The following is a 14,998-nucleotide window of genomic DNA, read 5'->3' as shown; positions in this document are numbered from 1 at the left end:
CCGGAAAACACTACGCCGCCTCACCGGTCAAATTTTCACACCCTCTGCATTTTCTTGAAACGAATATTTAAGGAAAAACTATCGTTCGCAATTGACAAAGACCATTTCTGTTTTGCCTACAGATTCGCAGTCTAACGAAGTCGCAGTCTGATGAAGAAGAGACCTAAATAACCGAATAAGGTAACGAAATTTTGTCTCAATTCCATTCTCCTTACAAACTAATTCCAAACTGATAAGTGAAGTCTTGATCTGAGCCCAATCCTCGGGTCCCTGACATAGATCGTGTAGGTCTACTAGATATTTTCTTGTGACCGAAAGCGCACTACGGTGGAGGGGATAGGCGAACTGACTAGAATCGTGTAGCTCCGTTCGGCTTAGATCAAGACTTTACCGTACTATTTAACATTTTGAAATCTGGTCCCCATTCTAATCGCGTGAACGGAGGAACTTCGGATCGTTCAAGGATCAAACAATTCCCTGGCTCGCAATTAATGTTTTTACCTGTTCGACGTGGCTGGTATCCCCTCGGTCGCGATCTCCGCGTTCACTCTCGATATTCCCTTTCACGCCGAGAACTCAGAAACCCCGAGAAGATAGAAAACGACTTCCTGAACCGCGAGGTTAAGTGGCGACCGACCGGACCCCTGTATCACCTTCCGCATGGGACCGTTTACACGGGCCCCGGTTGCCATTTACACGACATATTTCTGTCCGCGGTGCCGAGCCGCGAAAGGAGAAAGGTGAGCCGATGTCTCGGATGGATCCGTGCCCTCCATTCGAATATCCGATCTTTCCAACGTTTACCGAATCCGCGACTCCTCTGAATATCTCATTAAATCCTTCATCCTACGATTCCCTTTCAATCAAATTGAAATTTCCGTTTTTCCCGAAAACTTCACGAGGAATTGCGACTCATGCCACCGGCCCGGTTGCACCACTGTTCGCCACCCTGTATAGAAACAGGACGAAACACAGTGGCATTGTTACCACTAGGTTTACAGGACCCGTCAAAATGACGGGTTCTAATATTTTTAATTTACAATTGTTGAGTCTCTGAAGATACATCAATTATTCCAATTTCTTTGGGTATGTTATTTAAAAAAAAATGGCTAAAAATTTGGGCAGCACATTCTTGTTCATTTTATAACGTAATAGGGAATAGTCGCTTTTAGTGCTCCGTAAACCTAGTGTTAAAAATCGTGTGCGTTCGCCGAAGGTTAATTCGATCGCAAGCAGACCCTAGTGGTAACGAACGAGGAAGGAAGAATGGACCGAGAGGACGGCGTAGAGCGACGAGAGGTTAGGAGAGAGGAGAGGAGAGGAGAGCGTAGAACGTCGAGATACAGAGAGTGCCGGACGAGAGGCTTAGCTTTCTCCGTAATGCAATTGGCTGCACGCGGCGTTCGCGACTCCGGCTCTCGAGGATCCATTGTCCTCGTTCCCCGGCGCTCTTGTAGTTTAGTGGGTTACTTAGGCGAGGAGAGAGAGAGAATGAGAGAGAGAGATGATAGAGAGAGAGAGAGAGAGAGAGAGAGAACGAGAAAGAGATTTTCTCCCAGCGCGGTCGAGCCAGTTAGGTAATGCTCGCGTCACAGCCGCTGGAATGGCGGCAGCAGCCTGTTGTCGAAAGCGAGGAAAGTTCGTTTCCATTGTTTCGCGTTGGAAGATCGAAGGCCGTGGAAACGCGGGCGTCTCGCAGCTTCCGCCATTTTCACGGTACGTAACTCACTGTACATTGTAACCCTGAGAACGATCGGCAGACCCGTGCGCGATTCCTCTGTGACCTTCAACTGTGTTTCCGCGAGAACCTTGCCTGGGACCATCGAAACGTTGATGTACTATAATTTTCTGGACCAGGAAAAATTTGTTAAAGTTAAGTAGAATTTCTGAACAAACCCGAAAAAATTTCCAACGTCCGCCAAACTGCAATAAATGTACGTCTGAAGGGGAAAAAAAATGTCTGCAGCCAGCCGTTCGCTTTACAACTTAACACTTGCAGCATTAAGCGTCCATAACCCTAAATTTTTCGCACAGATCACCGCTCGAGTGTCGCCTCGATGGCGTTCGTCCTCGGATTTACCGTCCGCGCGCGCGAAGCTCTAAATAAGCCAGTAAAATGTTTATATCGCAAAAATCGCGACGGGGGATTTCGCGTCGGAGACACACGGTTGTTTCGCGCGCGCGCGATCGCAGATAATCGTTTCTGAAACCGTCGATTCGTCGATCCTCGATCCTCCGGACGACGGGACGCCCGGTCGGTCGTTAGAGCGGGATGTTTAACCAAACGACAAAGATCTCTCTTCTCCAGTCTGGATGGACTGGACGTTATGTAAGCGAAGGATCTCGATCCCAGATCTCGTCTGATTACTCTTTACAAGGATCGTTTCTACTTGCGGAGGGGTTTATCGATATCTCGGCTACGAATTGATCGATCGCAACCAGGAAATGCCACGGACCGAGGCGACCCGGTAAAAAACCACCGAGAATTATGCGATTTAAAAATGACCGATCTCTATTTTAACTGCATTCCCTTGCCGCTTCCTGTTCCTTCTGCGGCGCATCAACGTCTGCCCCCCCCCCTGTATACAGAGTTTTCTTTTTCCGTACGGAAAATTGACTCACGATAATGTTAGGTCTCGCAGAAACCGCAATTTTTCGAGTCGCGTCTGTGTGCTCGGAACTGCACGAACCAGACACGAAACGATTATTATTCTGGATCACTTTCCGCTGAATAGTAGACTGATCTTTGGTGACTCGCGTCTTCGTGCGGGCATTCACTTTTGTGAACTATTTTAATAACTTTCTTCTTCTGTCGGGAGAATCGGTGTTTCACCGATCAACAAACTCGCCTCTTACTATTACGACGACCGATAAAGAACAGAGAAACGAAGGAAGCAACGGAGACACTAATGGCGCGTGGAAACTCGGAAATTCTTGCTCACGATCGGCGAGAACGATCGGTCTTCAACGATAACGTAATTCCCCGGGGGGCCCCGGAGATTTTACGAGCCAGTATCGCCTGAAACTTTCGCGTATTCCGAGCACCGCGAAAGTTACATAAAGACTAACTTGTACCCCATAATTTGTTCGGGCGAACAATGGCCGTAGCGGCGCGCGTTTCGCATTTGAAGCTCGGTGGTGAAAGGCGGCGACGCGAAAACGCATGGCAACGGGGGGGGGGGGGGGGGGGGGGGACAAAAACAAAAAAAAGGAGCACGTGCAACAATGAAAAATAGAACGAAGAGGAACCGAGACATTAGATTTTTCGGAGCTCGGTGTGCTCCGTGTCCGAAGTTCCACGAAGCGTGGCGAAAGCGTGCGACCGAAACTGTTGTTACATTTCGTTCTTGCTCGCGAAAATCCGTGACCGCTAGTATACTCTCGCTGCGAACGTGTTTACGGCCGTTCGATTTTTTGCAACTCGAACCTGAACAGAGAGCTGAAAAACGGCGACTTTGTTTTGCGGTTGTTCCTCGTTGCGCGAAATTCATTGAAATTATGTCTGAGGTTCTTTGTCCGCTAATTCTGTTTGCTCATTTGTTTTGGTTCCCCTCGGTTACCTTTCTTTCGTCGTTTTTCTGGAGCATCGAAATTGAATTGTTTCCTGTGTGCTGTAAAAATACTTCTAGAAACATACATCTATCGACCCACAAAATTTAACATTGATACGCCGGATAGTTTCCGTTTAAAAAATTGTCAAGTTTCCCCAGTTTGCTCGACAGTCGGAAGGCTGACGAACGGAAACCTGGAAAGTCGGACAACCGTTTCTCCACGCAAAAACGCTTAAAAACGCGAAGGGACAAGGACGTCCGTTGCCGAGGAGTCACGGGAAAACGACTGCTGTCACCTGAAACCGTCGTCTTCTTCGCGTTGCTCGCGCAAAAAGATAATGCGGACGAAACTTGAGTAATATTGACCGCAGGAAAAAGTCGCGGGATCGCTGGTCGCTTGGCCTTTGCTAAATCGATTCTTGTACAAGCGCGAATTGCCTCGTACGCCGTTTCGACACCGGCCAGCGTTCGATATTTTCGTCAGGCTCGTTTTCTAATTCAAATTTAAACAAAAATGAATTCGGGAAACTCTAAATGTAAACCTTTAGAGAACCAATCGAAGCTGTTAATCAACTTCCGAGCACTGTGATAAGCCTGTTAAAATTTTCTTAGCGAATAAAGTGACCAGTTCCCTAAGTAAAAAATCAGTGGTGTCGCGGGATTGAGAAAGGCGAGCGGAAATTCGATTGGCGGGCTCGCCGGCGCGTGAAAGAAAAGTCAGTTGGGAGGAAGATAACATTATTATCGGGCGTGGCGGTGCGTCGGGGAGGAAAGAAACGGCCACCGAGTACATGAGAGCGCGACGGGTGGTTAGGGCACCGCGCATCCTTGCCCGGGGCTATGAAAACGCCGGCGGAATCGAAGGGGGAGCAGACCGGGCCCCCGGTAGAAGGCGGATCGGCGAATCTAACGACCAAATCTCGGCACCGGTGTAAAATGCAAAGCAGCGGCCGAGAGCGAGAGAAGCGAGAGCGTGGCGAGCCAGGAGTCCCTGTTCCCCGAACGAATTCCACGATGCGTGGCGACCAAGGTGGAGGTCGAGTACTTCCAGCCGACCCTCCTCCTCCTCCTCCTCCTCCTCTTCGTCCACTTCATCCTCTTCTTCATCCTACTACCTCACCCTATTCCTCATCCTCCTCCGCCTCATCCTCTTCCACGCCACCGCCTCCTCTTGTTCCTTTACCTCTTCTTTTCTTCGTCTTCTTCTTCTTCTTCTCCTTCTCGCTACTCGAAGTCCTCCTCTTTTACATACATTTTTGTAGATCATTTTACAGGAATTCAATGAAATATTGTTTTGTCCACCCTGTTGTATTCCAAAGGGTACAACGGTCTCGTAGAATTCTTTCAAAACGTCTCTATTGTTCGTCTTTCACAATCTGATCACCGCGTTTCAAATTGCAGAAGCTGATTCTTATACTATCCTAGCTTCTTCCCCGAGAGATAATAAATTTTATGAAAATTCGAAACAAAGCGACCATTAGGTGGGTCTTTTATCAGAGATCCTATTATACTCCAAATAGTATAGTCGAGTATTACCAGCCTCCTCTTCGTCCTTCTCCGCCTCATCCTCTTCCACGCCTCCGCCTTCTCTTGTTCCTTTACCCCTTCTTTCCTGCGTCCTCTTCTTCTTCTTCTTCTTCTTCTTCTTCTTCTTCTCCTTACTGACTCCAAGTCTTCTTCTTCTTCTTTTGAGTCTTCGATCGTGGTCTAGAGTGCTGCGAGCCGGTTTACCGATGATGCTGGAAAGTTGAAGTAGGAGTAAAGTTTGCGGTGCGTAATAGTTGAATACTCGTGCGGCGGAACTTCCTTGCAACTGTACAATCGATGGTGGTAGCATTCGTTGCTTTTTCAATTTTGTCAACACTTTTTTCGTTGGGCTCTCTGTTGTTCCCAATGTGACATCGATCGATTCCTCTTCGATCGTCGTTTTCCAGGAATCTCGGCGTCGTCGGCACCGTCGCGATGGCGACGCTCATCCGGTGCTTCCATCTCCGTCTCCCTTTTCCTTTCTGCCACCACGCGGGAGTGCGTGAAGCAGAACGAAACGAGGGTACCGGCCCCGTGTCGGCTTTCGACTCTGTCCTTCCTTTCGGACGATCCCGATCCGCGAGAAAAAGTCGCGCCGATCGATGTCCCGATGACCCGATCAATCCTTGCCCATCAACGCACCATTTCGGTGCGATCGCGTTGCTGCAACACAAACCTGTCCCAATAGTAACAAGAGGAACGTAGGAAGTTCCGTATAAAACACTTGTGGACGAGATCATAATTATTCGGACGAGCGAATTATTTTAAACAGTTGATCAATCCTGTACTTGACTTTCCTTTCTTCGTTAATTGCCCGCCTCCATGGAGCACCGGAGCATCGTTTTCCCGAGGATGTTGTTCCGTAGACCAAAAAAGGGTTTCCAGGGTAAAAAGGGTCGAACAAGAAGAAAGTGGAAAGTGGAACGTCCGGGGAGAGAAGATTGAAATCCACAGATAAGAACGTAAACTCGTTGAAAGTCAATTACGGTGGCGTGCAACTTTTCCCGGGCGTTTCACGGGTATCTCCGTGCTCTTCCATTTTCGTAAAAGTCGTACCGGAGGAGGTTCCCCTATTAATCGTTCCAATTAAAATCCTCCCGCCTCGTTCCTCGGACGTTGACGTCGCTCGCCTTTTATTTCTTTTTTTTTTTTCTCGTGTTTTTCCCGCGAGGATGAATACCACCGCCGCGTACCTCGACGTTTAATAAACTTTCACCCGGGAAGCTTAATTGCGCGAGTCGGCGTTGCCCGTTCATCCGCGTTGTTAATTGCGTCATTTTCCGCGGTGTCGTCTTTCCGGATGAGACGCGAGCCTCTCGCATTTTTCGTAGTTCGAGATGCTTGAAATGTTTGAATGCTTCTTTCTTTCTTATTTGTGGAATGTTGGTGAACGATTACCAACGAACCTAAATAAAAATTGAAGTCTGTGAAAATCCGCAGTCTAATCGTCAGCGTGAAGTCGTCGGCAGAGTCGGTTAAACAATTTTTCCACGTATTCTAGAATTTGTTTAGAGGCTTGGGGAATTTTTGCAGGCTTCGACAGGTGCTTATGTGAGAGGAGCTCAGCGCGAAGCCGCTCGAACAATAGGAACCTTAAAAGGGAAATAAAAGCGAGCGTCGCCGCGATTAGCGGGGAATTTACAAGGAGCGCGCGCGGGCACGACGACGAATCGTTAATGAGCGATTAAATAATAAGCGGCGCGGGTTCAGGGAGCCGCGCGCGCGCAATAAATCCGACTTAACGGGCCGAGCCGTATTATTTACGCGGCGCGGCACCGCACAGCCCCGCGACAACGTTAAAAACCCGCCAAGAGTAATAACCGAGGTGTCCGCGGATTAAAAGCCGTGACACTGCTAGTTCCAGCGATTACTCTTCCTCGCAACGGTGTAATTAAATTCCCGCGATCAACGTTTGTTTACCGTTCACCGATCCGACGCGCGAAATTCGAACGTTGCGATTCTCTTCGAGCGCTCCGATCAACAATTTTCAAGTAACAACTCTAAATTTCACTGATTATTAATTTCGAGCGATCTTCGTGAGTTCTTTGAACTTCTGTAATTTCTGTCTTTAACCATTTTCCTTCTCGAGCATTTCCAGAAATCAGAGGAGACAGGGTTGTTGAGGGTAGTCCGGCGGGAAATTCAAACGCGCGAGGCTCGAGGCGTTTAATATATAATTAATTTCTGTCTTTAACTATTTTCTTTCTCGAGCATTTCCAGAAATCAGAGGAGACAGGTTGGTTGGGGGTAGTCCGGCGGGAAATTCAAACGCGCGAGGCTCGAGGCGTTTCATATATAATTAATTTCTGTCTTTAGCCATTTTCTTTCCCGAGCATTTCCAGAAATCAGAGGAGACAGGGTGGTTGGGGTTAGTCCGGCGGGAAATTCAAACGCGCGAGGCTCGAGGCGTTTAATATATAATTAATTTCTGTCTTTAACCATTTTCTTTCCCGAGCATTTCCAGAAATCAGAGGAGACAGGGTGGTTGGGGGTAGTCCGGCGGGAAATTCAAACGCGCGAGGCTCGAGGCGTTTAATACACTTTGTCGTCACCAGGACGGAAGATTAATTTCACAGATAAATAATCGTCACATGCCAACCGGTAGCGAGTCTCTTTCGCGCGCAGGCAGTCATGCAGTCATGCTGGCGAGTCAAGGCAGCGAGAAGAAGGCAGGCAGGCAGGCACACGGCGACGACGACGACTCACTCGCGAAATGGAATTGATAGCGGCGCAATTACACGCGCAAATTGTAGCCGTCGGCTCGTCCGTCGTGCGGCCGGGGCCCCGTGTCTGTCCATAAAATGACAATGTACTCCGTGGCGGAAGCCTGCTCGCTACACGCTAAAACGTTTAGATCCGCGTCCAGAGATAACCTAACCTCCGTCATAGCTTACCGAGCACGACGCCGCGCACAGTGGTCCGAATCGATAAATTTTAACGACGTTCTTCTCCATCCCATCCAACACAATTTCAAACAGACATTTTACACCATTTTTCCGATGACTTCCGAAGACCCGGGCGCTGTCGCCGGGTGCAAGCAATTTTTCCCAACGATAAATAAAGGAGTTGACACAAAGAACAGCCACGGTTACACGTCCACCGGTAAACAGTAAAGTTTGATTTACATACGAGTCCCTTCGCGAACGGACGACAGTGTGCCGCAGAGTAAAAACGCCCGGAGCAATAATTGTTAGGAAAATGGCATCGCGATCGTAAAAAGCAGATGGTGGCGTGGAACCGTGTTCGAACCGGTGACGCAACTGTCGTATAAGAGGCTCGTAAACGTCCCGGGGACAATGTGTCGGGAATGTCGTCGGCGAACGCGACACTTTCCAACCAGAAAACCAGACTACCGGCGCATCGTGTTCGTCCTGCAAACTGGCGAATTATTCAAACAAGTTCCGTGGCCTTTTTCTTCCCGTCGGAATGAAAATCACTGTCGTTGCCTCGCGCTCGGACGTGCCTCGGTCGTTTTTCTCCTGCCCGAAGAAAACACGCGTTTTCCACGGGTTTTTCCGCGTGGAAAGCACGCGCGCGAACGATTGATTTTCCGTCGGATTCTTGTTTCCCACGCCTCTTCCAGAAAACAACCGAGACGGTTGCCTGGTTTCTGTTTATCGCTTTCTGTGGAAAGTTATTATGATCATGCGGGGTTTTCTTAACTCCTGAATTTTTATTTTCAAGTCTACTGAACGGATCAAGTTGATTCTTTTTTTCTTTTCACCGGGAAGGTTCAAACTATCGCCTACATTTTTCTTTCGCCAAAAAAGTACATTTTGCGGCATTGAATATTCCGAACGAATCTTTTCGTTTCGTAAACCGCATCTGTCCCGACGGAGTCGTGTTTCGCGAGACGTTTTCCATTAGAAAGAGAATGGAGAAGTGCCCGCTAGTATTCTACGAGTAAAAGGGTTCACGGGGCTTGGCTCCGGTGATATTTTGAAAGACGTTCCGAGCTTTTCTTCTCGAAGAAAGGACGTGCGAGACAGCGGCCACCTTGGATACGAGGAAAAAGACGCGCGAAACCGGCCGCCTCTCGAATACGTAATCCTCCGCGAGACTTTTCTTTCTGTTTTACGGGGGAAAGCACGCACGAAGCGGACCACATCGAATGCATAATTTTCCGCGGAATCTCTTCTTCTTCCTCCTCCTCCGTCTTTCAGCAGTAAAGCACGCGCGATCCGCGCGAGCAGAATGCAAAATCCTCTCACCGCTTCCACGGGAGCGCCGTTAATTCCGTGAAACCAGTGTTTCCTCTCGCTGGACGTCGAAAGTGAAAGATTCGATTAGCCGGCGCTCTGGAAAACCAATTACGACTGGACGTATCAATAATTGAGTGCAGACGGTTGCGTGGAAATCGTTCGATCGTGGTCGAAGAAGTTTCGTATTCGTGATTGCGAGGCTTCGGGTGTTACGCGTCTTTAACAGAAAGGGAATATTTAAAAAATTCTCGACATTTTTAAAGACAGAGACGTGTCGTCAAGGTCGTCACAAATTGGCACTTCACTTTTCGAGCGATTATGCGACGATCTCTCGCAGGGCTGATGCGTGATACTCGTTACAAGGCCGTTTTCTCGTCATTTTTCGAGTCCCACGTAAAACTGTTCCGTATAATAACGATCGTAATCGTTCGCAAAGTACAGTTCTTCTAGACGTTAATTAGTCAGGGAAAAATGGTTCCCATGAAAAATCGCGGAGTTGGTGGTCGAATGGCGCTCGACGATGCCTCGATTTGAATAATTTTCTAGTTTGCACGGTAAACGCGACGTTCTGATGATCCGTTGTCGTCGGCGACGCTTAGTAACTGTCCGCTGTCAGCCCGGCGCTACGATCAATCGATTCCTGAGTGTCCCGTAATTTCAACGCCCCGCGATTCGTCATCTGCGTGCCCCGTGCAACCTGTTAATTGCTCGTGGTGTCTTGTCTTTTTGTTCCTGTCGCGATCCTCGCACCGGGAAGCTTTTAATCTCCCCACCGTTGCGTCGCCTAAGCAGCTTTCTATGTACGCGTCTTTCTAACAAGCCTGGGTAGTCTTGCTTGCGAGTACGCTTTTAGGGGAGTTTGGAGAATTATCTTTCGAGTTGAGAAATTTTTCTTCGTCGAATCTCCAATTTTGAGGCGTCCCTTCGATTCGAATCTTCCCGAACAATTAAAATTCCGAGCCTCCGCCCGAAAAGATCGTGTTCCCGATAATCAGACAAACGTATTAGTGGGAAAACCCGTGCTACGACAATCAAACATCGTTAGCAACTGAAATTTCGAGACGGTATCTTCTGTTTTACAGGGGAAGCACGATCCTCTGTGTGATTCATTGTCTCGCCAGACATTCGGAAAGTGTCACTCCTTTTCCGCTTGTGTTGACGCTCAGCTTTGGCCTCGCCTACGATCCTGTTACAAGATGTTTTTGCCGGCTGATTCAGCTCCTCGCTCCGCGGATCGATTCCTTTTTAGATACCATCTAGACCTCCTTTCAAACGTGCTGCAATAATGTGTATGCCCGCGTAAAGAAAAATTGATCCGTGAAAAGCCGAGGAAAAAGCGATTAAACGCAAGAAACATGATGAAAATCGAGGCCGGAAGAATGGATAAAACAGACGTAAGAACAGTATACAGTTTTTATCGAGCTGACCGCATGGCTGGGTTCCGCGAGATAGTAATCAATCAGAGATCGTTCCCGAGATTTCAGCGGATAGTTAGTAGGCACGGGCGTGTAATTGTCTTGTCTGAAATATGCGAGGGATTATTCATTGTCGCTTGTGCCTGCCTTCGGATTCGTATCCAGGTATATTCTCTTTGTTCGGTAAAAGTAAATTCCTTTCGAAACCTTTCCAAAAATATTTCTCAGCGTTCAAGGCAATTCCTCTTTAACAACACTGTTGGCTAGTTTTTAGGGACAATAAAATTTCAGAAGCTTTAGGTTTTCATTTTTTTTTTAAATTTAAACTTGCTGTCAAAGAACGAGGGTGTGCCCTTTCCGTTGGAACAACACCATCTGTTAGAGAAAAAACTTTCGCAACGACCCAATAGTAACCGGTAAAAAACCATAAGGATGTCGTACCTCCATGCTTTGGATTTGTTGTTCCCGAGGCATTTATGGGGGGTGAAAGTGGAATAGCACGGAACGAGTCAATAATTGATCAGCCGCGAGTCCGGCGCACCTGGCCCCATGGTCACCGGGGACCATGACAGCAGGTAACGTATGGGTTTCGTGGATTTTTTTTTCCGGTTCTCGGTGTCGGCGGCACGGTGGCGAGGAGGAAGGAAACCGGAAATGTCGTTGCCGGGTATACGGTGCACGTGAGCCGTACGCGCGATGAAAACCAGCCGCTTTATCGCCGGCGCTGGACGGAAGGGAGGCGAAAGGTCGGCGCGGATCGGAGCGGGTAGGAACGGGTAGGCTAGGCGCTAGTTTTTCAGCGTTCGCTCGCCTGCGAGCGAGCAAGCGAGCTGAGCTTCCACGCGGTGATTTTTGGTGACGGGATTCAGTCTCGCGTCCGCGTGAGCAGTGCGTCCTTCGGTGCTCCACTCGGGAACCCGTGAAGAAAATGTCGGAAAACAATAGTGGTGTGCGTGGTGTGCTCCGATAGAAACGCGTTTTCGCAACGCTTTCGAGCAGTAAAACTAATTCTGTGGACTTTGGAAGACTTGCGATCTTTTGGGATGATTCTTTGACAAATAATCGTGCGAATTCCGAAAATTGCTACGTTCTGAAATAAAGAAGCTTGATTGGGTACATTTCAGTGAGACTTGCTACGCTCCTGAAATAAGAGGAAAGTAGAAAAGTCGGAAAAATTTGCAGCCGACGATTCTGACAGGCTCGGTTAGTTTCAGTGTCGAGGAGAGGAAGGATTGAAGCGGAAGGTGGCTCGAGAAAACATTTGCAAAGTGCATTCGAGTTTCCCCGCGACCGGTGAAGTGCAGAACCAAGAAGCGTGAACAGCTTTTCTCTGATTTCTGTTTCAGGAACGGGACACAAAGGACAACGAGGCAACAAGTGAGTAGATTTCCATTTTATAGAGACGTTTCTCATTCGAGCAGTAAATCGTTTCCTCCCGGTGCCGGTCGATGCATTTTTAAGGTGGTCTTAGTCATCGGTCGGTCCCTTGTTAACAAGTTGTTTGCATCGGAATGCACTCAACGAGCGCCGACTGGGAAGTCCGAAGACTATGCCATCGATCCTACAACGGTTTCGACTTATTCTTAGCTTGCGTGGATCACCGGTGACCCTCGACGACGATTCGCATAGATCACGTTCGCTTGCGCCGAGTATAAACGTTCGTTGTTTAACGCTAACCGTTCCACGACCGGTCAAACAACCGATTTCACATTTTTTACTTCATAATTATTGCAATTTTTGAAATGCTTATAAAAATTTCGGGAGATCTAGATAAATTCATATCATTTTTATAAAAAAATTAGCGTTAATACTCTGTACTTTATTTTCCTGGTGGATTAACAGAAGTTAGCATGATGAACTACTAATCCGCCATGGAACTGGCATAAACGAGTATTAAACAGCGCAAATAAGTGCGATCTACGCGAATAATCGAGGGTCACCGATGATCTACGGTCATCGCGATCACAGTCATCGCTCGAAGGGACAGTCGAGAAATCGGAATAATTCGCGTCCGATCGATTCCATGATACTTTGTTTTCTAATCAGCTTTCATGGTTACTGGAGATCCACGGCGATCTACAGGCATCGTGATCACAGTCGTTAGAGGGGAATTCGAAACAATAGTGTTCAGTTAACGTTGCCATGATTTTATTGCGACTTTCGAGCGGATCTCAAGCGAACCGTGATGATCGGTGAAAATCATAATCGCAGTGGTTACTCGAAGACACTGTTACGATTAGCGAACAATACTCGTTCGGTGCATTCTATCTCGGTCTCGTTTTTACCTCTCGTGACCCACGGAGAAATGTAATCTCTGTCATTATGCGAGGAGACAATCGACGATTCTACATAGCACTTAGATGATTGTACCTTGGCTGGCAGCGAAGCGAAGTGGGCCATTTGGTGAGCATGATCGTTCGTGAATGAATTACACGGCATTCTTTTCCAATGAAAGTTCCCCGCGAAATGTTTATCCATTTTTCGTTCAGCAATTACTCGAACGGTTCAATTAATCTTCAACTTTTCCCCGGACGCGTACGCACACCGATCTCAATTAAAGCTGAAGGAGGATAATCCCGGACTGGCTCGATGGACTTCTCAATAAATTCTACCCGCGGGGCCGGGTTGCGTGGGTCATCGATGACCCAGAGCGGGGTCTACGTACGTTGTAATTACAGGCGTCGCTCGTAAAGGGGAATCGTGAATTCTAATCGGGGATCGTGTCCGATCGATTCTTACACCGGTTTCTACTTAGCCGCGCGTGGGTCATCGATGACCCAGACCGTTCTACAAAGCCCGTAATTACACGTGCGTCCCGGCGATACCGTGAATTATTACGCGATTACGTGGCCCCCACGAACAGTGAAAGTATCGGCCGGGCCCATCGGAGAGTTCAACGTGGTCATCGGTGATAGACGTATCGGACATGACCAACGGCGCGCGGCCAGGTAATTGCTTGCAACGGGGTTGATACCGTGAAACCTGGCAAACCTCGACAACCTAACCCCAAAGTCCAGGTGAAAATCCGAGGACCTTGATTAGAAAGCCGCCGCGCCGTCGCTCGTCGCCGGTCATGCGCACAACCTGGAAATGGTTAGGTTCGTTTCCTCCGGCGTGATCTGCGTCGGTCATCGGTGCTAACTGTACAACTTGCAGACCAAACGTATCCACCGTTCCCATAAACAGCGAATCGAACATAATCTGATTGACTGGCCGGAACCATCCGGATGATGGATGATTTCGAACCTTTAATTAATTCCGATACGGAACATTAGAAGAATTTAAAAATATTATATTATTTTCAGCCTATTAACCCTTAAATGCATGAGTGAGGTCCGCAAAGGACCCCAGTGTTGGATTTTGCGGATTTTGAGTTCAGCTATTTGCTTCTGTCGATATTTAGGTTATGTTTAATGTGTTTACAGAAAGAAATTGTTGCTGTGATCGAAGTTAGCAAGGAATTAGGTAAGTGGGGTCCTCAATGGACCCCATGTATGAATTCATGTTCTTAATATTTAGTTGACCTATGCACTTAAGGGTTAATCGTATCAAGCAAGAAAATAAATTTCCATTCCGGTATGCTGCAAATTAATGCAGACAAATTTTACTTCAGTCTTTGGATTTGTCTAGAATCAGTTCGGTGTTGAAATTTCCGTTTGTTCTCTCTTCGCGCGAGAGAGGGAACGAGCAAGCGATTCGCCGGTTTTTCTGATTCAATCATCAAGTAGAAAGATCAGGGTAATACTCGGAGCGATTTAGGGTGCACAGTCCATTTAGAAGATTGTCATTAGGGCAACGTATCATTTCCGCGGTCGGACACGGTCGACGTTTACCGAGCGCTGCCGAAATAGTTAATACGTTTCGACGAAGGGGAGCGGTCGCGTCGCCATTAACGCGATCGGGGAAGGTGTTCCGGGAACGTGGCCTCGCAATCAGGGAGCCGAAACCGCTCGTTTCTCGCGCAAGATCGATCGACTGTCCCGTTTTTATCGGTTCGGTCGCGTGGTAATGAGTGCTGCCCCTGTAATGGCACGTTGCATTAACATCGGCGCGCGTCGGTGCGTCTTGTCAGCGCGGCTGATGCATCCTGGCCCCTTCCGAATGGGACAGGATCTCGTCGAGATCCGATTTTGCGAAATTCCCCGAGCTTAAGCGAACTCTTTTTCCCTCCACGAAAGGTACGAAAGAGCAACGTTGTACTTAGCTGTGTCTCGATTTAAAATTTCCGCAAAAATGAGACTTTCCAAAGCGTAAATTCACTGGCCACGGGAAAAAACCAGCCTCTTCCGTGCAAGCTTTAATT

At 48.0% G+C, this 14,998-nt stretch overlaps 1 protein-coding gene across 2 annotated transcripts in view; it reads left to right on the top strand.

The window, feature by feature from the left end:
* The window catches only part of Sano (CABIT domain-containing protein serrano), a 168,902-nt gene that overhangs the window by 81,076 nt on the left and 72,828 nt on the right, over positions 1-14,998 (top strand). Inside the window, exons 3-4 of one of the 2 annotated variants that reach the window (XM_076800952.1) lie at positions 123-180; positions 12,042-12,072. The gene's annotated coding sequence lies outside the window, so the exon portion shown is untranslated. The remainder of the gene's footprint in view (positions 1-122; positions 181-12,041; positions 12,073-14,998) is intronic. The other variant, XM_076800953.1, reaches the window with a different exon arrangement.

The sequence above is a fragment of the Halictus rubicundus genome, chromosome 15, assembly GCF_050948215.1.
Source record: "Halictus rubicundus isolate RS-2024b chromosome 15, iyHalRubi1_principal, whole genome shotgun sequence".
NCBI lineage: Eukaryota > Metazoa > Arthropoda > Insecta > Hymenoptera > Halictidae > Halictus > Halictus rubicundus.
This window is presented reverse-complemented; position numbering and strand designations above follow the sequence as displayed.